Source organism: Macaca fascicularis, chromosome X (assembly GCF_037993035.2).
Source record: "Macaca fascicularis isolate 582-1 chromosome X, T2T-MFA8v1.1".
NCBI lineage: Eukaryota > Metazoa > Chordata > Mammalia > Primates > Cercopithecidae > Macaca > Macaca fascicularis.
Window position 1 is genome coordinate 122,189,744 of NC_088395.1, and position 19,343 is coordinate 122,209,086.

Below are 19,343 nucleotides of genomic sequence, written 5' to 3' on the forward strand. Positions count from 1 at the left end.
AGAAGAAAGTGTGTCGTGGAAAATCCCTAGGGAAAGTCCGTGGGGGTCAAAGAGTCCGGAAAGGGCCAGGGAGGTAGCAGCTTGGCATAGTGTGTCCCTAGTGATTTGTCTGTCTTGGGAAGAGCATTCAATGTCACTGTGTTCCTGCAGCAGACGTCAGGCCTCTGCCCACGCCTTGACTGCTTGACGAGGTGAACATCGGGTTTCCGTCACAGAATAGGTTTGGGGAGGAAGATCGGTACACTTGGGGCTGGGCCATCTACCGCCCCTCCATGGCACCCACGAGCCCTCAACGGCATGCACGCCTCTGTGGGATTTCTACGTCCAGCCTTCCGGGCAGGGCCGTGGAGAGTTGGACGTAGGCCAGGTGTGAGGAGGACAGGTGTGTTTGGGGTGGCAGCTGGCTCCCCTCCTGTCTGACCTATGCTGGCCAGGGCTCTTCCACCAGCACCTTGCCGCTGCTGCCACAAGGGAAGGGCCCGGGACCGGTCGCGCTCTTCCGGAATTGTAGGTTCACCTCAAGTCTGAGGCCAAAACCCCAGGGGTCAGTGGGACGCCGGTCGCCTTTGACCTCTTGGTCAAGCTGGCTTTGCAGTGACCCGTGAGTACGCCCAAGTGCAATTGTGTCCCGGAGGGCAGAGCTAGGGCTGGCATCCTACTATGTGCCCAGTCTCCTTCTCTTCCCTGCGGGTTCCACCATCCTCCCCATCCCAAAGGCATGGTTAGGGATGCGGTTAGTTGGGCTGCATCCCCAGGGCGGCCCAAGGGGACCGCTTTCTGGTTTGTCAGGAAGGCAGGCTAGTAGAAGGACCCTGCCGAGTCCCGTCTGCCAAGGACAGGGTCCGGCAGGTGGGCCAGAGCTGGCCCAAAGCGGCCGAGATGCTGAAGGGCCATGTGCGGAGCGCTCTTGGCGTTTTTTCCTCCGCAGAGGGCGGAGGGAGTGGACATGGGGGAAGGGCAGGTGGGCATTTCTGGAGCAATACTGCCATCAAGAGGAACCCGCTTGGCAATCGAGCACCGGTCCCTGTGCTCGCCTGGGGAGGAGTGGCTTGGGACTGCCCTGGGGGAGCAGGCAGGACTAGGACCGGTGCCCGGACGGATCCGAGGTCTCTGGAGGCCCGAGGGAAGCAGGGTCCGCCGCCAGTTCGCGCCCTGGAAGCCCCAGACACAGGCGCCAGGTCTAGCTGGACAGCCGGGACGCCTGGCGGTTGCCGTACAGGAAGCCAAGGCCCGGGAGGCTGGTGGCGGCCGTGATCTGGGCGGGACTAGCGGAGGCCTCCGCCAAGGAGCCTGGGCTCGGGGCCGTGGGCAGTTTGCCTGGTGCCCGTTTCCGTGGGAGCACCCGGGGTGACGGCCTAGTTGGGTCCTCGGCCCCGGGCGGCTCCCTCGGCCGCACTGCACGCCAGTGAGGAGGGGCCACTGCCAGAGCTGAGTTCCGTGGCCAGTGGCGCCGGTGCCCGCCGGGACTGGCCGGCGCAGGGGTGTTGCTCCTTGCGGCCTAGGGAGGAAGGTGGGCCGCGGGGCATCCTGCGGGGCCCGTACCCAGACGCTTCCAGGCGAGGTGGACGCCAAGGCGAGGCCAGGCCCGGCCCGGCCCCCCTCAGACACCAGGCATCCGCCTCGTTGAGACCTGCGACCCTGTCTTGTGGTGTCCATGCCCCCAAGTTGTCTTGGAGGCCGGCCATTCCCGGTGGTGCTCATTTCAGCCTGGGGGCCTTCCGGGGACCCCGGTTGTCTTTGGGGGTGCGCAGGCCCTTGGCCTGTGATCAGAGGCGCACCGACCGATGGGTTCGGTGGCAAAGCTTGCGTAATGGAGTCTCTCTGGGCATCAGCCGAGGGGGACCGCTGCTTTCCTAGGCCTGCTGGAGTCCCAGGAGGAAGGACCCGTCGGACTCTGCCTGCCTGGGGACAGCCTGCTCAGCGCTAGAAGGGTCTGCTGCTGAGGCAGCATCCCTGTGCCTCTCCTCCAGTGGGTCCCTGAGGTAGAATCGGGGCAGGTCCAACGGGACGTGCAGGGAGGAGGCTCGGAAGATGCATCTTTCGCAGGACCCGGTCTGGTACAGCAGCGGACGGGGCCATTCCCCGAGGCTTTCTGGCATTTCCCAGAGTGTCCAGGAGTCCACAAGAGAACGGGGACTCGCGTCCAATGGATGGAGATCAGCACTATGTCGCTGAATTCAGGAGTAGAAAAGGAACACCGAGGACCCTTCTGAGGTGACAGGTGGAATGTCCAGGTTTCTTTTTTTGTTTGTTTTTTTTTTTTTAATACTCAGAAAAAAGGTATAAGGAGGTGATGGGCCTCTTAGGCCCGAAACCTGAAAAGCACAGGACCCAAGCAGAAAAAGTCCTGAGTGTTCATGGTCCTCCGTTCCACCTGAATCCAGCTAGAGAGCGAGCCAGGTGGATCCGTGTGCCCCTCCACGGCCTTGTGCAGAGACACTGTCATGCAAAGAGAAATCCAACTTCCACCTCAACGCACAGTTAAGGTTGAGCGCGGTCCAGCGTTCCCAAGAGGAACGGGATGACATTCAAGTGGGACTTGCCTCACCTTGGCTAGGGGGACCGCGAAAGCAGGCCCCTGGGTTGGTGTTGCTGGTGGTGGTAGAAGCGGAGGGCGTGGCCGGGTTCTTGAGTTCTGGGGCATTTCTCTTGCCGCCTCTCGGCCTATCTGCGCCATGTCTCACACGTTCAGTTGCATCTCTTAGCGTTTTAAAGGCACACGTGGGCAAGACGTCCCGGGCAGTACGAGAAAATCAATGACGTTGAGACAGAGAGAGCAGGAGAGGAAGCAGGCCCCAGTAGAAGTGGGCGAGAGAGCGCTGGGCGCGAACCTGGCACGAGAGAGAGAGTGATTATGGGATTGAGAGAGACAGAGAGAGCGAGAGACAGAGAGAGAGAGAGAGAGAGAGAGAGAGAGAGAGAGAGAGAGAGAGAAAGAAGAAAGTGTGTCGTGGAAAATCCCTAGGGAAAGTCCGTGGGGGTCAAAGAGTCCGGAAAGGGCCAGGGAGGTAGCAGCTTGGCATAGTGTGTCCCTAGTGATTTGTCTGTCTTGGGAAGAGCATTCAATGTCACTGTGTTCCTGCAGCAGACGTCAGGCCTCTGCCCACGCCTTGACTGCTTGACGAGGTGAACATCGGGTTTCCGTCACAGAATAGGTTTGGGGAGGAAGATCGGTACACTTGGGGCTGGGCCATCTACCGCCCCTCCATGGCACCCACGAGCCCTCAACGGCATGCACGCCTCTGTGGGATTTCTACGTCCAGCCTTCCGGGCAGGGCCGTGGAGAGTTGGACGTAGGCCAGGTGTGAGGAGGACAGGTGTGTTTGGGGTGGCAGCTGGCTCCCCTCCTGTCTGACCTATGCTGGCCAGGGCTCTTCCACCAGCACCTTGCCGCTGCTGCCACAAGGGAAGGGCCCGGGACCCGGTCCCGCTCTTCCGGAATTGTAGGTTCACCTCAAGTCTGAGGCCAAAACCCCAGGGGTCAGTGGGACGCCGGTCGCCTTTGACCTCTTGGTCAAGCTGGCTTTGCAGTGACCCGTGAGTACGCCCAAGTGCAATTGTGTCCCGGAGGGCAGAGCTAGGGCTGGCATCCTACTATGTGCCCAGTCTCCTTCTCTTCCCTGCGGGTTCCACCATCCTCCCCATCCCAAAGGCATGGTTAGGGATGCGGTTAGTTGGGCTGCATCCCCAGGGCGGCCCAAGGGGACCGCTTTCTGGTTTGTCAGGAAGGCAGGCTAGTAGAAGGACCCTGCCGAGTCCCGTCTGCCAAGGACAGGGTCCGGCAGGTGGGCCAGAGCTGGCCCAAAGCGGCCGAGATGCTGAAGGGCCATGTGCGGAGCGCTCTTGGCGTTTTTTCCTCCGCAGAGGGCGGAGGGAGTGGACATGGGGGAAGGGCAGGTGGGCATTTCTGGAGCAATACTGCCATCAAGAGGAACCCGCTTGGCAATCGAGCACCGGTCCCTGTGCTCGCCTGGGGAGGAGTGGCTTGGGACTGCCCTGGGGGAGCAGGCAGGACTAGGACCGGTGCCCGGACGGATCCGAGGTCTCTGGAGGCCCGAGGGAAGCAGGGTCCGCCGCCAGTTCGCGCCCTGGAAGCCCCAGACACAGGCGCCAGGTCTAGCTGGACAGCCGGGACGCCTGGCGGTTGCCGTACAGGAAGCCAAGGCCCGGGAGGCTGGTGGCGGCCATGATCTGGGCGGGACTAGCGGAGGCCTCCGCCAAGGAGCCTGGGCTCGGGGCCGTGGGCAGTTTGCCTGGTGCCCGTTTCCGTGGGAGCACCCGGGGTGACGGCCTAGTTGGGTCCTCGGCCCCGGGCGGCTCCCTCGGCCGCACTGCACGCCAGTGAGGAGGGGCCACTGCCAGAGCTGAGTTCCGTGGCCAGTGGCGCCGGTGCCCGCCGGGACTGGCCGGCGCCGGGGTGTTGCTCCTTGCGGCCTAGGGAGGAAGGTGGGCCGCAGGGCATCCTGCGGGGCCCGTACCCAGACGCTTCCAGACGAGGTGGACGCCAAGGCGAGGCCAGGCCCGGCCCGGCCCCCCTCAGACACCAGGCATCCGCCTCGTTGAGACCTGCGACCCTGTCTTGTGGTGTCCATGCCCCCAAGTTGTCTTGGAGGCCGGCCATTCCCGGTGGTGCTCATTTCAGCCTGGGGGCCTTCCGGGGACCCCGGTTGTCTTTGGGGGTGCGCAGGCCCTTGGCCTGTGATCAGAGGCGCACCGACCGATGGGTTCGGTGGCAAAGCTTGCGTAATGGAGTCTCTCTGGGCATCAGCCGAGGGGGACCGCTGCTTTCCTAGGCCTGCTGGAGTCCCAGGAGGAAGGACCCGTCGGACTCTGCCTGCCTGGGGACAGCCTGCTCAGCGCTAGAAGGGTCTGCTGCTGAGGCAGCATCCCTGTGCCTCTCCTCCAGTGGGTCCCTGAGGTAGAATCGGGGCAGGTCCAACGGGACGTGCAGGGAGGAGGCTCGGAAGATGCATCTTTCGCAGGACCCGGTCTGGTACAGCAGCGGACGGGGCCATTCCCCGAGGCTTTCTGGCATTTCCCAGAGTGTCCAGGAGTCCCCAAGAGAACGGGGACTCGCGTCCAATGGATGGAGATCAGCACTATGTCGCTGAATTCAGGAGTAGAAAAGGAACACCGAGGACCCTTCTGAGGTGACAGGTGGAATGTCCAGGTTTCTTTTTTTTTTTTTTTTTTTCTTTTAATACTCAGAAAAAAGGAATAACGAGGTGATGGGCCTCTTAGGCCCGAAACCTGAAAAGCACAGGACCCAAGCAGAAAAAGTCCTGAGTGTTCATGGTCCTCCGTTCCACCTGAATCCAGCTAGAGAGCGAGCCAGGTGGATCCGTGTGCCCCTCCACGGCCTTGTGCAGAGACACTGTCATGCAAAGAGAAATCCAACTTCCACCTCAACGCACAGTTAAGGTTGAGCGCGGTCCAGCGTTCCCAAGAGGAACGGGATGACATTCAAGTGGGACTTGCCTCACCTTGGCTAGGGGGACCGCGAAAGCAGGCCCCTGGGTTGGTGTTGCTGGTGGTGGTAGAAGCGGAGGGCGTGGCCGGGTTCTTGAGTTCTGGGGCATTTCTCTTGCCGCCTCTCGGCCTATCTGCGCCATGTCTCACACGTTCAGTTGCATCTCTTAGCGTTTTAAAGGCACACGTGGGCAAGACGTCCCGGGCAGTACGAGAAAATCAATGACGTTGAGACAGAGAGAGCAGGAGAGGAAGCAGGCCCCAGTAGAAGTGGGCGAGAGAGCGCTGGGCGCGAACCTGGCACGAGAGAGAGAGTGATTATGGGATTGAGAGAGACAGAGAGAGCGAGAGACAGAGAGAGAGAGAGAGAGAGAGAGAGAGAGAAGAAAGTGTGTCGTGGAAAATCCCTAGGGAAAGTCCGTGGGGGTCAAAGAGTCCGGAAAGGGCCAGGGAGGTAGCAGCTTGGCATAGTGTGTCCCTAGTGATTTGTCTGTCTTGGGAAGAGCATTCAATGTCACTGTGTTCCTGCAGCAGACGTCAGGCCTCTGCCCACGCCTTGACTGCTTGACGAGGTGAACATCGGGTTTCCGTCACAGAATAGGTTTGGGGAGGAAGATCGGTACACTTGGGGCTGGGCCATCTACCGCCCCTCCATGGCACCCACGAGCCCTCAACGGCATGCACGCCTCTGTGGGATTTCTACGTCCAGCCTTCCGGGCAGGGCCGTGGAGAGTTGGACGTAGGCCAGGTGTGAGGAGGACAGGTGTGTTTGGGGTGGCAGCTGGCTCCCCTCCTGTCTGACCTATGCTGGCCAGGGCTCTTCCACCAGCACCTTGCCGCTGCTGCCACAAGGGAAGGGCCCGGGACCCGGTCCCGCTCTTCCGGAATTGTAGGTTCACCTCAAGTCTGAGGCCAAAACCCCAGGGGTCAGTGGGACGCCGGTCGCCTTTGACCTCTTGGTCAAGCTGGCTTTGCAGTGACCCGTGAGTACGCCCAAGTGCAATTGTGTCCCGGAGGGCAGAGCTAGGGCTGGCATCCTACTATGTGCCCAGTCTCCTTCTCTTCCCTGCGGGTTCCACCATCCTCCCCATCCCAAAGGCATGGTTAGGGATGCGGTTAGTTGGGCTGCATCCCCAGGGCGGCCCAAGGGGACCGCTTTCTGGTTTGTCAGGAAGGCAGGCTAGTAGAAGGACCCTGCCGAGTCCCGTCTGCCAAGGACAGGGTCCGGCAGGTGGGCCAGAGCTGGCCCAAAGCGGCCGAGATGCTGAAGGGCCATGTGCGGAGCGCTCTTGGCGTTTTTTCCTCCGCAGAGGGCGGAGGGAGTGGACATGGGGGAAGGGCAGGTGGGCATTTCTGGAGCAATACTGCCATCAAGAGGAACCCGCTTGGCAATCGAGCACCGGTCCCTGTGCTCGCCTGGGGAGGAGTGGCTTGGGACTGCCCTGGGGGAGCAGGCAGGACTAGGACCGGTGCCCGGACGGATCCGAGGTCTCTGGAGGCCCGACGGAAGCAGGGTCCGCCGCCAGTTCGCGCCCTGGAAGCCCCAGACACAGGCGCCAGGTCTAGCTGGACAGCCGGGACGCCTGGCGGTTGCCGTACAGGAAGCCAAGGCCCGGGAGGCTGGTGGCGGCCATGATCTGGGCGGGACTAGCGGAGGCCTCCGCCAAGGAGCCTGGGCTCGGGGCCGTGGGCAGTTTGCCTGGTGCCCGTTTCCGTGGGAGCACCCGGGGTGACGGCCTAGTTGGGTCCTCGGCCCCGGGCGGCTCCCTCGGCCGCACTGCACGCCAGTGAGGAGGGGCCACTGCCAGAGCTGAGTTCCGTGGCCAGTGGCACCGGTGCCCGCCGGGACTGGCCGGCGCCGGGGTGTTGCTCCTTGCGGCCTAGGGAGGAAGGTGGGCCGCGGGGCATCCTGCGGGGCCCGTACCCAGACGCTTCCAGGCGAGGTGGACGCCAAGGCGAGGCCAGGCCCGGCCCGGCCCCCCTCAGACACCAGGCATCCGCCTCGTTGAGACCTGCGACCCTGTCTTGTGGTGTCCATGCCCCCAAGTTGTCTTGGAGGCCGGCCATTCCCGGTGGTGCTCATTTCAGCCTGGGGGCCTTCCGGGGACCCCGGTTGTCTTTGGGGGTACGCAGGCCCTTGGCCTGTGATCAGAGGCGCACCGACCGATGGGTTCGGTGGCAAAGCTTGCGTAATGGAGTCTCTCTGGGCATCAGCCGAGGGGGACCGCTGCTTTCCTAGGCCTGCTGGAGTCCCAGGAGGAAGGACCCGTCGGACTCTGCCTGCCTGGGGACAGCCTGCTCAGCGCTAGAAGGGTCTGCTGCTGAGGCAGCATCCCTGTGCCTCTCCTCCAGTGGGTCCCTGAGGTAGAATCGGGGCAGGTCCAACGGGACGTGCAGGGAGGAGGCTCGGAAGATGCATCTTTCGCAGGACCCGGTCTGGTACAGCAGCGGACGGGGCCATTCCCCGAGGCTTTCTGGCATTTCCCAGAGTGTCCAGGAGTCCCCAAGAGAACGGGGACTCGCGTCCAATGGATGGAGATCAGCACTATGTCGCTGAATTCAGGAGTAGAAAAGGAACACCGAGGACCCTTCTGAGGTGACAGGTGGAATGTCCAGGTTTCTTTTTTTTTTTTTTTTTTTTTTTTAATACTCAGAAAAAAGGTATAAGGAGGTGATGGGCCTCTTAGGCCCGAAACCTGAAAAGCACAGGACCCAAGCAGAAAAAGTCCTGAGTGTTCATGGTCCTCCGTTCCACCTGAATCCAGCTAGAGAGCGAGCCAGGTGGATCCGTGTGCCCCTCCACGGCCTTGTGCAGAGACACTGTCATGCAAAGAGAAATCCAACTTCCACCTCAACGCACAGTTAAGGTTGAGCGCGGTCCAGCGTTCCCAAGAGGAACGGGATGACATTCAAGTGGGACTTGCCTCACCTTGGCTAGGGGGACCGCGAAAGCAGGCCCCTGGGTTGGTGTTGCTGGTGGTGGTAGAAGCGGAGGGCGTGGCCGGGTTCTTGAGTTCTGGGGCATTTCTCTTGCCGCCTCTCGGCCTATCTGCGCCATGTCTCACACGTTCAGTTGCATCTCTTAGCGTTTTAAAGGCACACGTGGGCAAGACGTCCCGGGCAGTACGAGAAAATCAATGACGTTGAGACAGAGAGAGCAGGAGAGGAAGCAGGCCCCAGTAGAAGTGGGCGAGAGAGCGCTGGGCGCGAACCTGGCACGAGAGAGAGAGTGATTATGGGATTGAGAGAGACAGAGAGAGCGAGAGACAGAGAGAGAGAGAGAGAGAGAGAGAGAGAGAAGAAAGTGTGTCGTGGAAAATCCCTAGGGAAAGTCCGTGGGGGTCAAAGAGTCCGGAAAGGGCCAGGGAGGTAGCAGCTTGGCATAGTGTGTCCCTAGTGATTTGTCTGTCTTGGGAAGAGCATTCAATGTCACTGTGTTCCTGCAGCAGACGTCAGGCCTCTGCCCACGCCTTGACTGCTTGACGAGGTGAACATCGGGTTTCCGTCACAGAATAGGTTTGGGGAGGAAGATCGGTACACTTGGGGCTGGGCCATCTACCGCCCCTCCATGGCACCCACGAGCCCTCAACGGCATGCACGCCTCTGTGGGATTTCTACGTCCAGCCTTCCGGGCAGGGCCGTGGAGAGTTGGACGTAGGCCAGGTGTGAGGAGGACAGGTGTGTTTGGGGTGGCAGCTGGCTCCCCTCCTGTCTGACCTATGCTGGCCAGGGCTCTTCCACCAGCACCTTGCCGCTGCTGCCACAAGGGAAGGGCCCGGGACCCGGTCCCGCTCTTCCGGAATTGTAGGTTCACCTCAAGTCTGAGGCCAAAACCCCAGGGGTCAGTGGGACGCCGGTCGCCTTTGACCTCTTGGTCAAGCTGGCTTTGCAGTGACCCGTGAGTACGCCCAAGTGCAATTGTGTCCCGGAGGGCAGAGCTAGGGCTGGCATCCTACTATGTGCCCAGTCTCCTTCTCTTCCCTGCGGGTTCCACCATCCTCCCCATCCCAAAGGCATGGTTAGGGATGCGGTTAGTTGGGCTGCATCCCCAGGGCGGCCCAAGGGGACCGCTTTCTGGTTTGTCAGGAAGGCAGGCTAGTAGAAGGACCCTGCCGAGTCCCGTCTGCCAAGGACAGGGTCCGGCAGGTGGGCCAGAGCTGGCCCAAAGCGGCCGAGATGCTGAAGGGCCATGTGCGGAGCGCTCTTGGCGTTTTTTCCTCCGCAGAGGGCGGAGGGAGTGGACATGGGGGAAGGGCAGGTGGGCATTTCTGGAGCAATACTGCCATCAAGAGGAACCCGCTTGGCAATCGAGCACCGGTCCCTGTGCTCGCCTGGGGAGGAGTGGCTTGGGACTGCCCTGGGGGAGCAGGCAGGACTAGGACCGGTGCCCGGACGGATCCGAGGTCTCTGGAGGCCCGAGGGAAGCAGGGTCCGCCGCCAGTTCGCGCCCTGGAAGCCCCAGACACAGGCGCCAGGTCTAGCTGGACAGCCGGGACGCCTGGCGGTTGCGGTACAGGAAGCCAAGGCCCGGGAGGCTGGTGGAGGCCATGATCTGGGCGGGACTAGCGGAGGCCTCCGCCAAGGAGCCTGGGCTCGGGGCCGTGGGCAGTTTGCCTGGTGCCCGTTTCCGTGGGAGCACCCGGGGTGACGGCCTAGTTGGGTCCTCGGCCCCGGGCGGCTCCCTCGGCCGCACTGCACGCCAGTGAGGAGGGGCCACTGCCAGAGCTGAGTTCCGTGGCCAGTGGCGCCGGTGCCCGCCGGGACTGGCCGGCGCCGGGGTGTTGCTCCTTGCGGCCTAGGGAGGAAGGTGGGCCGCGGGGCATCCTGCGGGGCCCGTACCCAGACGCTTCCAGGCGAGGTGGACGCCAAGGCGAGGCCAGGCCCGGCCCGGCCCCCCTCAGACACCAGGCATCCGCCTCGTTGAGACCTGCGACCCTGTCTTGTGGTGTCCATGCCCCCAAGTTGTCTTGGAGGCCGGCCATTCCCGGTGGTGCTCATTTCAGCCTGGGGGCCTTCCGGGGACCCCGGTTGTCTTTGGGGGTACGCAGGCCCTTGGCCTGTGATCAGAGGCGCACCGACCGATGGGTTCGGTGGCAAAGCTTGCGTAATGGAGTCTCTCTGGGCATCAGCCGAGGGGGACCGCTGCTTTCCTAGGCCTGCTGGAGTCCCAGGAGGAAGGACCCGTCGGACTCTGCCTGCCTGGGGACAGCCTGCTCAGCGCTAGAAGGGTCTGCTGCTGAGGCAGCATCCCTGTGCCTCTCCTCCAGTGGGTCCCTGAGGTAGAATCGGGGCAGGTCCAACGGGACGTGCAGGGAGGAGGCTCGGAAGATGCATCTTTCGCAGGACCCGGTCTGGTACAGCAGCGGACGGGGCCATTCCCCGAGGCTTTCTGGCATTTCCCAGAGTGTCCAGGAGTCCCCAAGAGAACGGGGACTCGCGTCCAATGGATGGAGATCAGCACTATGTCGCTGAATTCAGGAGTAGAAAAGGAACACCGAGGACCCTTCTGAGGTGACAGGTGGAATGTCCAGGTTTCTTTTTTTTTTTTTTTTTTTTTTTTTTAATACTCAGAAAAAAGGTATAAGGAGGTGATGGGCCTCTTAGGCCCGAAACCTGAAAAGCACAGGACCCAAGCAGAAAAAGTCCTGAGTGTTCATGGTCCTCCGTTCCACCTGAATCCAGCTAGAGAGCGAGCCAGGTGGATCCGTGTGCCCCTCCACGGCCTTGTGCAGAGACACTGTCATGCAAAGAGAAATCCAACTTCCACCTCAACGCACAGTTAAGGTTGAGCGCGGTCCAGCGTTCCCAAGAGGAACGGGATGACATTCAAGTGGGACTTGCCTCACCTTGGCTAGGGGGACCGCGAAAGCAGGCCCCTGGGTTGGTGTTGCTGGTGGTGGTAGAAGCGGAGGGCGTGGCCGGGTTCTTGAGTTCTGGGGCATTTCTCTTGCCGCCTCTCGGCCTATCTGCGCCATGTCTCACACGTTCAGTTGCATCTCTTAGCGTTTTAAAGGCACACGTGGGCAAGACGTCCCGGGCAGTACGAGAAAATCAATGACGTTGAGACAGAGAGAGCAGGAGAGGAAGCAGGCCCCAGTAGAAGTGGGCGAGAGAGCGCTGGGCGCGAACCTGGCACGAGAGAGAGAGTGATTATGGGATTGAGAGAGACAGAGAGAGCGAGAGACAGAGAGAGAGAGAGAGAGAGAGAGAGAGAGAGAGAGAGAGAGAGAAAGAAGAAAGTGTGTCGTGGAAAATCCCTAGGGAAAGTCCGTGGGGGTCAAAGAGTCCGGAAAGGGCCAGGGAGGTAGCAGCTTGGCATAGTGTGTCCCTAGTGATTTGTCTGTCTTGGGAAGAGCATTCAATGTCACTGTGTTCCTGCAGCAGACGTCAGGCCTCTGCCCACGCCTTGACTGCTTGACGAGGTGAACATCGGGTTTCCGTCACAGAATAGGTTTGGGGAGGAAGATCGGTACACTTGGGGCTGGGCCATCTACCGCCCCTCCATGGCACCCACGAGCCCTCAACGGCATGCACGCCTCTGTGGGATTTCTACGTCCAGCCTTCCGGGCAGGGCCGTGGAGAGTTGGACGTAGGCCAGGTGTGAGGAGGACAGGTGTGTTTGGGGTGGCAGCTGGCTCCCCTCCTGTCTGACCTATGCTGGCCAGGGCTCTTCCACCAGCACCTTGCCGCTGCTGCCACAAGGGAAGGGCCCGGGACCCGGTCCCGCTCTTCCGGAATTGTAGGTTCACCTCAAGTCTGAGGCCAAAACCCCAGGGGTCAGTGGGACGCCGGTCGCCTTTGACCTCTTGGTCAAGCTGGCTTTGCAGTGACCCGTGAGTACGCCCAAGTGCAATTGTGTCCCGGAGGGCAGAGCTAGGGCTGGCATCCTACTATGTGCCCAGTCTCCTTCTCTTCCCTGCGGGTTCCACCATCCTCCCCATCCCAAAGGCATGGTTAGGGATGCGGTTAGTTGGGCTGCATCCCCAGGGCGGCCCAAGGGGACCGCTTTCTGGTTTGTCAGGAAGGCAGGCTAGTAGAAGGACCCTGCCGAGTCCCGTCTGCCAAGGACAGGGTCCGGCAGGTGGGCCAGAGCTGGCCCAAAGCGGCCGAGATGCTGAAGGGCCATGTGCGGAGCGCTCTTGGCGTTTTTTCCTCCGCAGAGGGCGGAGGGAGTGGACATGGGGGAAGGGCAGGTGGGCATTTCTGGAGCAATACTGCCATCAAGAGGAACCCGCTTGGCAATCGAGCACCGGTCCCTGTGCTCGCCTGGGGAGGAGTGGCTTGGGACTGCCCTGGGGGAGCAGGCAGGACTAGGACCGGTGCCCGGACGGATCCGAGGTCTCTGGAGGCCCGAGGGAAGCAGGGTCCGCCGCCAGTTCGCGCCCTGGAAGCCCCAGACACAGGCGCCAGGTCTAGCTGGACAGCCGGGACGCCTGGCGGTTGCCGTACAGGAAGCCAAGGCCCGGGAGGCTGGTGGCGGCCATGATCTGGGCGGGACTAGCGGAGGCCTCCGCCAAGGAGCCTGGGCTCGGGGCCGTGGGCAGTTTGCCTGGTGCCCGTTTCCGTGGGAGCACCCGGGGTGACGGCCTAGTTGGGTCCTCGGCCCCGGGCGGCTCCCTCGGCCGCACTGCACGCCAGTGAGGAGGGGCCACTGCCAGAGCTGAGTTCCGTGGCCAGTGGCGCCGGTGCCCGCCGGGACTGGCCGGCGCCGGGGTGTTGCTCCTTGCGGCCTAGGGAGGAAGGTGGGCCGCGGGGCATCCTGCGGGGCCCGTACCCAGACGCTTCCAGGCGAGGTGGACGCCAAGGCGAGGCCAGGCCCGGCCCGGCCCCCCTCAGACACCAGGCATCCGCCTCGTTGAGACCTGCGACCCTGTCTTGTGGTGTCCATGCCCCCAAGTTGTCTTGGAGGCCGGCCATTCCCGGTGGTGCTCATTTCAGCCTGGGGGCCTTCCGGGGACCCCGGTTGTCTTTGGGGGTGCGCAGGCCCTTGGCCTGTGATCAGAGGCGCACCGACCGATGGGTTCGGTGGCAAAGCTTGCGTAATGGAGTCTCTCTGGGCATCAGCCGAGGGGGACCGCTGCTTTCCTAGGCCTGCTGGAGTCCCAGGAGGAAGGACCCGTCGGACTCTGCCTGCCTGGGGACAGCCTGCTCAGCGCTAGAAGGGTCTGCTGCTGAGGCAGCATCCCTGTGCCTCTCCTCCAGTGGGTCCCTGAGGTAGAATCGGGGCAGGTCCAACGGGACGTGCAGGGAGGAGGCTCGGAAGATGCATCTTTCGCAGGACCCGGTCTGGTACAGCAGCGGACGGGGCCATTCCCCGAGGCTTTCTGGCATTTCCCAGAGTGTCCAGGAGTCCCCAAGAGAACGGGGACTCGCGTCCAATGGATGGAGATCAGCACTATGTCGCTGAATTCAGGAGTAGAAAAGGAACACCGAGGACCCTTCTGAGGTGACAGGTGGAATGTCCAGGTTTCTTTTTTTTTTTTTTTTTTTTTTTTAATACTCAGAAAAAAGGAATAACGAGGTGATGGGCCTCTTAGGCCCGAAACCTGAAAAGCACAGGACCCAAGCAGAAAAAGTCCTGAGTGTTCATGGTCCTCCGTTCCACCTGAATCCAGCTAGAGAGCGAGCCAGGTGGATCCGTGTGCCCCTCCACGGCCTTGTGCAGAGACACTGTCATGCAAAGAGAAATCCAACTTCCACCTCAACGCACAGTTAAGGTTGAGCGCGGTCCAGCGTTCCCAAGAGGAACGGGATGACATTCAAGTGGGACTTGCCTCACCTTGGCTAGGGGGACCGCGAAAGCAGGCCCCTGGGTTGGTGTTGCTGGTGGTGGTAGAAGCGGAGGGCGTGGCCGGGTTCTTGAGTTCTGGGGCATTTCTCTTGCCGCCTCTCGGCCTATCTGCACCATGTCTCACACGTTCAGTTGCATCTCTTAGCGTTTTAAAGGCACACGTGGGCAAGACGTCCCGGGCAGTACGAGAAAATCAATGACGTTGAGACAGAGAGAGCAGGAGAGGAAGCAGGCCCCAGTAGAAGTGGGCGAGAGAGCGCTGGGCGCGAACCTGGCACGAGAGAGAGAGTGATTATGGGATTGAGAGAGACAGAGAGAGCGAGAGACAGAGAGAGAGAGAGAGAGAGAGAGAGAGAGAGAAAGAAGAAAGTGTGTCGTGGAAAATCCCTAGGGAAAGTCCGTGGGGGTCAAAGAGTCCGGAAAGGGCCAGGGAGGTAGCAGCTTGGCATAGTGTGTCCCTAGTGATTTGTCTGTCTTGGGAAGAGCATTCAATGTCACTGTGTTCCTGCAGCAGACGTCAGGCCTCTGTCCACGCCTTGACTGCTTGACGAGGTGAACATCGGGTTTCCGTCACAGAATAGGTTTGGGGAGGAAGATCGGTACACTTGGGGCTGGGCCATCTACCGCCCCTCCATGGCACCCACGAGCCCTCAACGGCATGCACGCCTCTGTGGGATTTCTACGTCCAGCCTTCCGGGCAGGGCCGTGGAGAGTTGGACGTAGGCCAGGTGTGAGGAGGACAGGTGTGTTTGGGGTGGCAGCTGGCTCCCCTCCTGTCTGACCTATGCTGGCCAGGGCTCTTCCACCAGCACCTTGCCGCTGCTGCCACAAGGGAAGGGCCCGGGACCCGGTCCCGCTCTTCCGGAATTGTAGGTTCACCTCAAGTCTGAGGCCAAAACCCCAGGGGTCAGTGGGACGCCGGTCGCCTTTGACCTCTTGGTCAAGCTGGCTTTGCAGTGACCCGTGAGTACGCCCAAGTGCAATTGTGTCCCGGAGGGCAGAGCTAGGGCTGGCATCCTACTATGTGCCCAGTCTCCTTCTCTTCCCTGCGGGTTCCACCATCCTCCCCATCCCAAAGGCATGGTTAGGGATGCGGTTAGTTGGGCTGCATCCCCAGGGCGGCCCAAGGGGACCGCTTTCTGGTTTGTCAGGAAGGCAGGCTAGTAGAAGGACCCTGCCGAGTCCCGTCTGCCAAGGACAGGGTCCGGCAGGTGGGCCAGAGCTGGCCCAAAGCGGCCGAGATGCTGAAGGGCCATGTGCGGAGCGCTCTTGGCGTTTTTTCCTCCGCAGAGGGCGGAGGGAGTGGACATGGGGGAAGGGCAGGTGGGCATTTCTGGAGCAATACTGCCATCAAGAGGAACCCGCTTGGCAATCGAGCACCGGTCCCTGTGCTCGCCTGGGGAGGAGTGGCTTGGGACTGCCCTGGGGGAGCAGGCAGGACTAGGACCGGTGCCCGGACGGATCCGAGGTCTCTGGAGGCCCGAGGGAAGCAGGGTCCGCCGCCAGTTCGCGCCCTGGAAGCCCCAGACACAGGCGCCAGGTCTAGCTGGACAGCCGGGACGCCTGGCGGTTGCCGTACAGGAAGCCAAGGCCCGGGAGGCTGGTGGCGGCCATGATCTGGGCGGGACTAGCGGAGGCCTCCGCCAAGGAGCCTGGGCTCGGGGCCGTGGGCAGTTTGCCTGGTGCCCGTTTCCGTGGGAGCACCCGGGGTGACGGCCTAGTTGGGTCCTCGGCCCCGGGCGGCTCCCTCGGCCGCACTGCACGCCAGTGAGGAGGGGCCACTGCCAGAGCTGAGTTCCGTGGCCAGTGGCGCCGGTGCCCGCCGGGACTGGCCGGCGCCGGGGTGTTGCTCCTTGCGGCCTAGGGAGGAAGGTGGGCCGCGGGGCATCCTGCGGGGCCCGTACCCAGACGCTTCCAGGCGAGGTGGACGCCAAGGCGAGGCCAGGCCCGGCCCGGCCCCCCTCAGACACCAGGCATCCGCCTCGTTGAGACCTGCGACCCTGTCTTGTGGTGTCCATGCCCCCAAGTTGTCTTGGAGGCCGGCCATTCCCGGTGGTGCTCATTTCAGCCTGGGGGCCTTCCGGGGACCCCGGTTGTCTTTGGGGGTGCGCAGGCCCTTGGCCTGTGATCAGAGGCGCACCGACCGATGGGTTCGGTGGCAAAGCTTGCGTAATGGAGTCTCTCTGGGCATCAGCCGAGGGGGACCGCTGCTTTCCTAGGCCTGCTGGAGTCCCAGGAGGAAGGACCCGTCGGACTCTGCCTGCCTGGGGACAGCCTGCTCAGCGCTAGAAGGGTCTGCTGCTGAGGCAGCATCCCTGTGCCTCTCCTCCAGTGGGTCCCTGAGGTAGAATCGGGGCAGGTCCAACGGGACGTGCAGGGAGGAGGCTCGGAAGATGCATCTTTCGCAGGACCCGGTCTGGTACAGCAGCGGACGGGGCCATTCCCCGAGGCTTTCTGGCATTTCCCAGAGTGTCCAGGAGTCCCCAAGAGAACGGGGACTCGCGTCCAATGGATGGAGATCAGCACTATGTCGCTGAATTCAGGAGTAGAAAAGGAACACCGAGGACCCTTCTGAGGTGACAGGTGGAATGTCCAGGTTTCTTTTTTTTTTTTTTTTTTTTTTTTAATACTCAGAAAAAAGGAATAACGAGGTGATGGGCCTCTTAGGCCCGAAACCTGAAAAGCACAGGACCCAAGCAGAAAAAGTCCTGAGTGTTCATGGTCCTCCGTTCCACCTGAATCCAGCTAGAGAGCGAGCCAGGTGGATCCGTGTGCCCCTCCACGGCCTTGTGCAGAGACACTGTCATGCAAAGAGAAATCCAACTTCCACCTCAACGCACAGTTAAGGTTGAGCGCGGTCCAGCGTTCCCAAGAGGAACGGGATGACATTCAAGTGGGACTTGCCTCACCTTGGCTAGGGGGACCGCGAAAGCAGGCCCCTGGGTTGGTGTTGCTGGTGGTGGTAGAAGCGGAGGGCGTGGCCGGGTTCTTGAGTTCTGGGGCATTTCTCTTGCCGCCTCTCGGCCTATCTGCGCCATGTCTCACACGTTCAGTTGCATCTCTTAGCGTTTTAAAGGCACACGTGGGCAAGACGTCCCGGGCAGTACGAGAAAATCAATGACGTTGAGACAGAGAGAGCAGGAGAGGAAGCAGGCCCCAGTAGAAGTGGGCGAGAGAGCGCTGGGCGCGAACCTGGCACGAGAGAGAGAGTGATTATGGGATTGAGAGAGACAGAGAGAGCGAGAGACAGAGAGAGAGAGAGAGAGAGAGAGAGAGAGAAGAAAGTGTGTCGTGGAAAATCCCTAGGGAAAGTCCGTGGGGGTCAAAGAGTCCGGAAAGGGCCAGGGAGGTAGCAGCTTGGCATAGTGTGTCCCTAGTGATTTGTCTGTCTTGGGAAGAGCATTCAATGTCACTGTGTTCCTGCAGCAGACGTCAGGCCTCTGCCCACGCCTTGACTGCTTGACGAGGTGAACATCGGGTTTCCGTCACAGAATAGGTTTGGGGAGGAAGATCGGTACACTTGGGGCTGGGCCATCTACCGCCCCTCCATGGCACCCACGAGCCCTCAACGGCATGCACGCCTCTGTGGGATTTCTACGTCCAGCCTTCCGGGCAGGGCCGTGGAGAGTTGGACGTAGGCCAGGTGTGAGGAGGACAGGTGTGTTTGGGGTGGCAGCTGGCTCCCCTCCTGTCTGACCTATGCTGGCCAGGGCTCTTCCACCAGCACCTTGCCGCTGCTGCCACAAGGGAAGGGCCCGGGACCCGGTCCCGCTCTTCCGGAATTGTAGGTTCACCTCAAGTCTGAGGCCAAAACCCCAGGGGTCAGTGGGACGCCGGTCGCCTTTGACCTCTTGGTCAAGCTGGCTTTGCAGTGACCCGTGAGTACGCCCAAGTGCAATTGTGTCCCGGAGGGCAGAGCTAGGGCTGGCATCCTACTATGTGCCCAGTCTCCTTCTCTTCCCTGCGGGTTCCACCATCCTCCCCATCCCAAAGGCATGGTTAGGGATGCGGTTAGTTGGGCTGCATCCCCAGGGCGGCCCAAGGGGACCGCTTTCTGGTTTGTCAGGAAGGCAGGCTAGTAGAAGGACCCTGCCGAGTCCCGTCTGCCAAGGACAGGGTCCGGCAGGTGGGCCAGAGCTGGCCCAAAGCGGCCGAGATGCTGAAGGGCCATGTGCGGAGCGCTCTTGGCGTTTTTTCCTCCGCAGAGGGCGGAGGGAGTGGACATGGGGGAAGGGCAGGTGGGCATTTCTGGAGCAATACTGCCATCAAGAGGAACCCGCTTGGCAATCGAGCACCGGTCCCTGTGCTCGCCTGGGGAGGAGTGGCTTGGGACTGCCCTGGGGGAGCAGGCAGGACTAGGACCGGTGCCCGGACGGATCCGAGGTCTCTGGAGGCCCGAGGGAAGCAGGGTCCGCCGCCAGTTCGCGCCCTGGAAGCCCCAGACACAGGCGCCAGGTCTAGCTGGACAGCCGGGACGCCTGGCGGTTGCCGTACAGGAAGCCAAGGCCCGGGAGGCTGGTGGCGGCCATGATCTGGGCGGGACTAGCGGAGGCCTCCGCCAAGGAGCCTGGGCTCGGGGCCGTGGGCAGTTTGCCTGGTGCCCGTTTCCGTGGGAGCACCCGGGGTGACGGCCTAGTTGGGTCCTCGGCCCCGGGCGGCTCCCTCGGCCGCACTGCACGCCAGTGAGGAGGGGCCACTGCCAGAGCTGAGTTCCGTGGCCAGTGGCGCCGGTGCCCGCCGGGACTGGCCGGCGCCGGGGTGTTGCTCCTTGCGGCCTAGGGAGGAAGGTGGGCCGCGGGGCATCCTGCGGGGCCCGTACCCAGACGCTTCCAGGCGAGGTGGACGCCAAGGCGAGGCCAGGCCCGGCCCGGCCCCCCTCAGACACCAGGCATCCGCCTCGTTGAGACCTGCGACCCTGTCTTGTGGTGTCCATGCCCCCAAGTTGTCTTGGAGGCCGGCCATTCCCGGTGGTGCTCATTTCAGCCTGGGGGCCTTCCGGGGACCCCGGTTGTCTTTGGGGGTGCGCAGGCCCTTGGCCTGTGATCAGAGGCGCACCGACCGATGGGTTCGGTGGCAAAGCTTG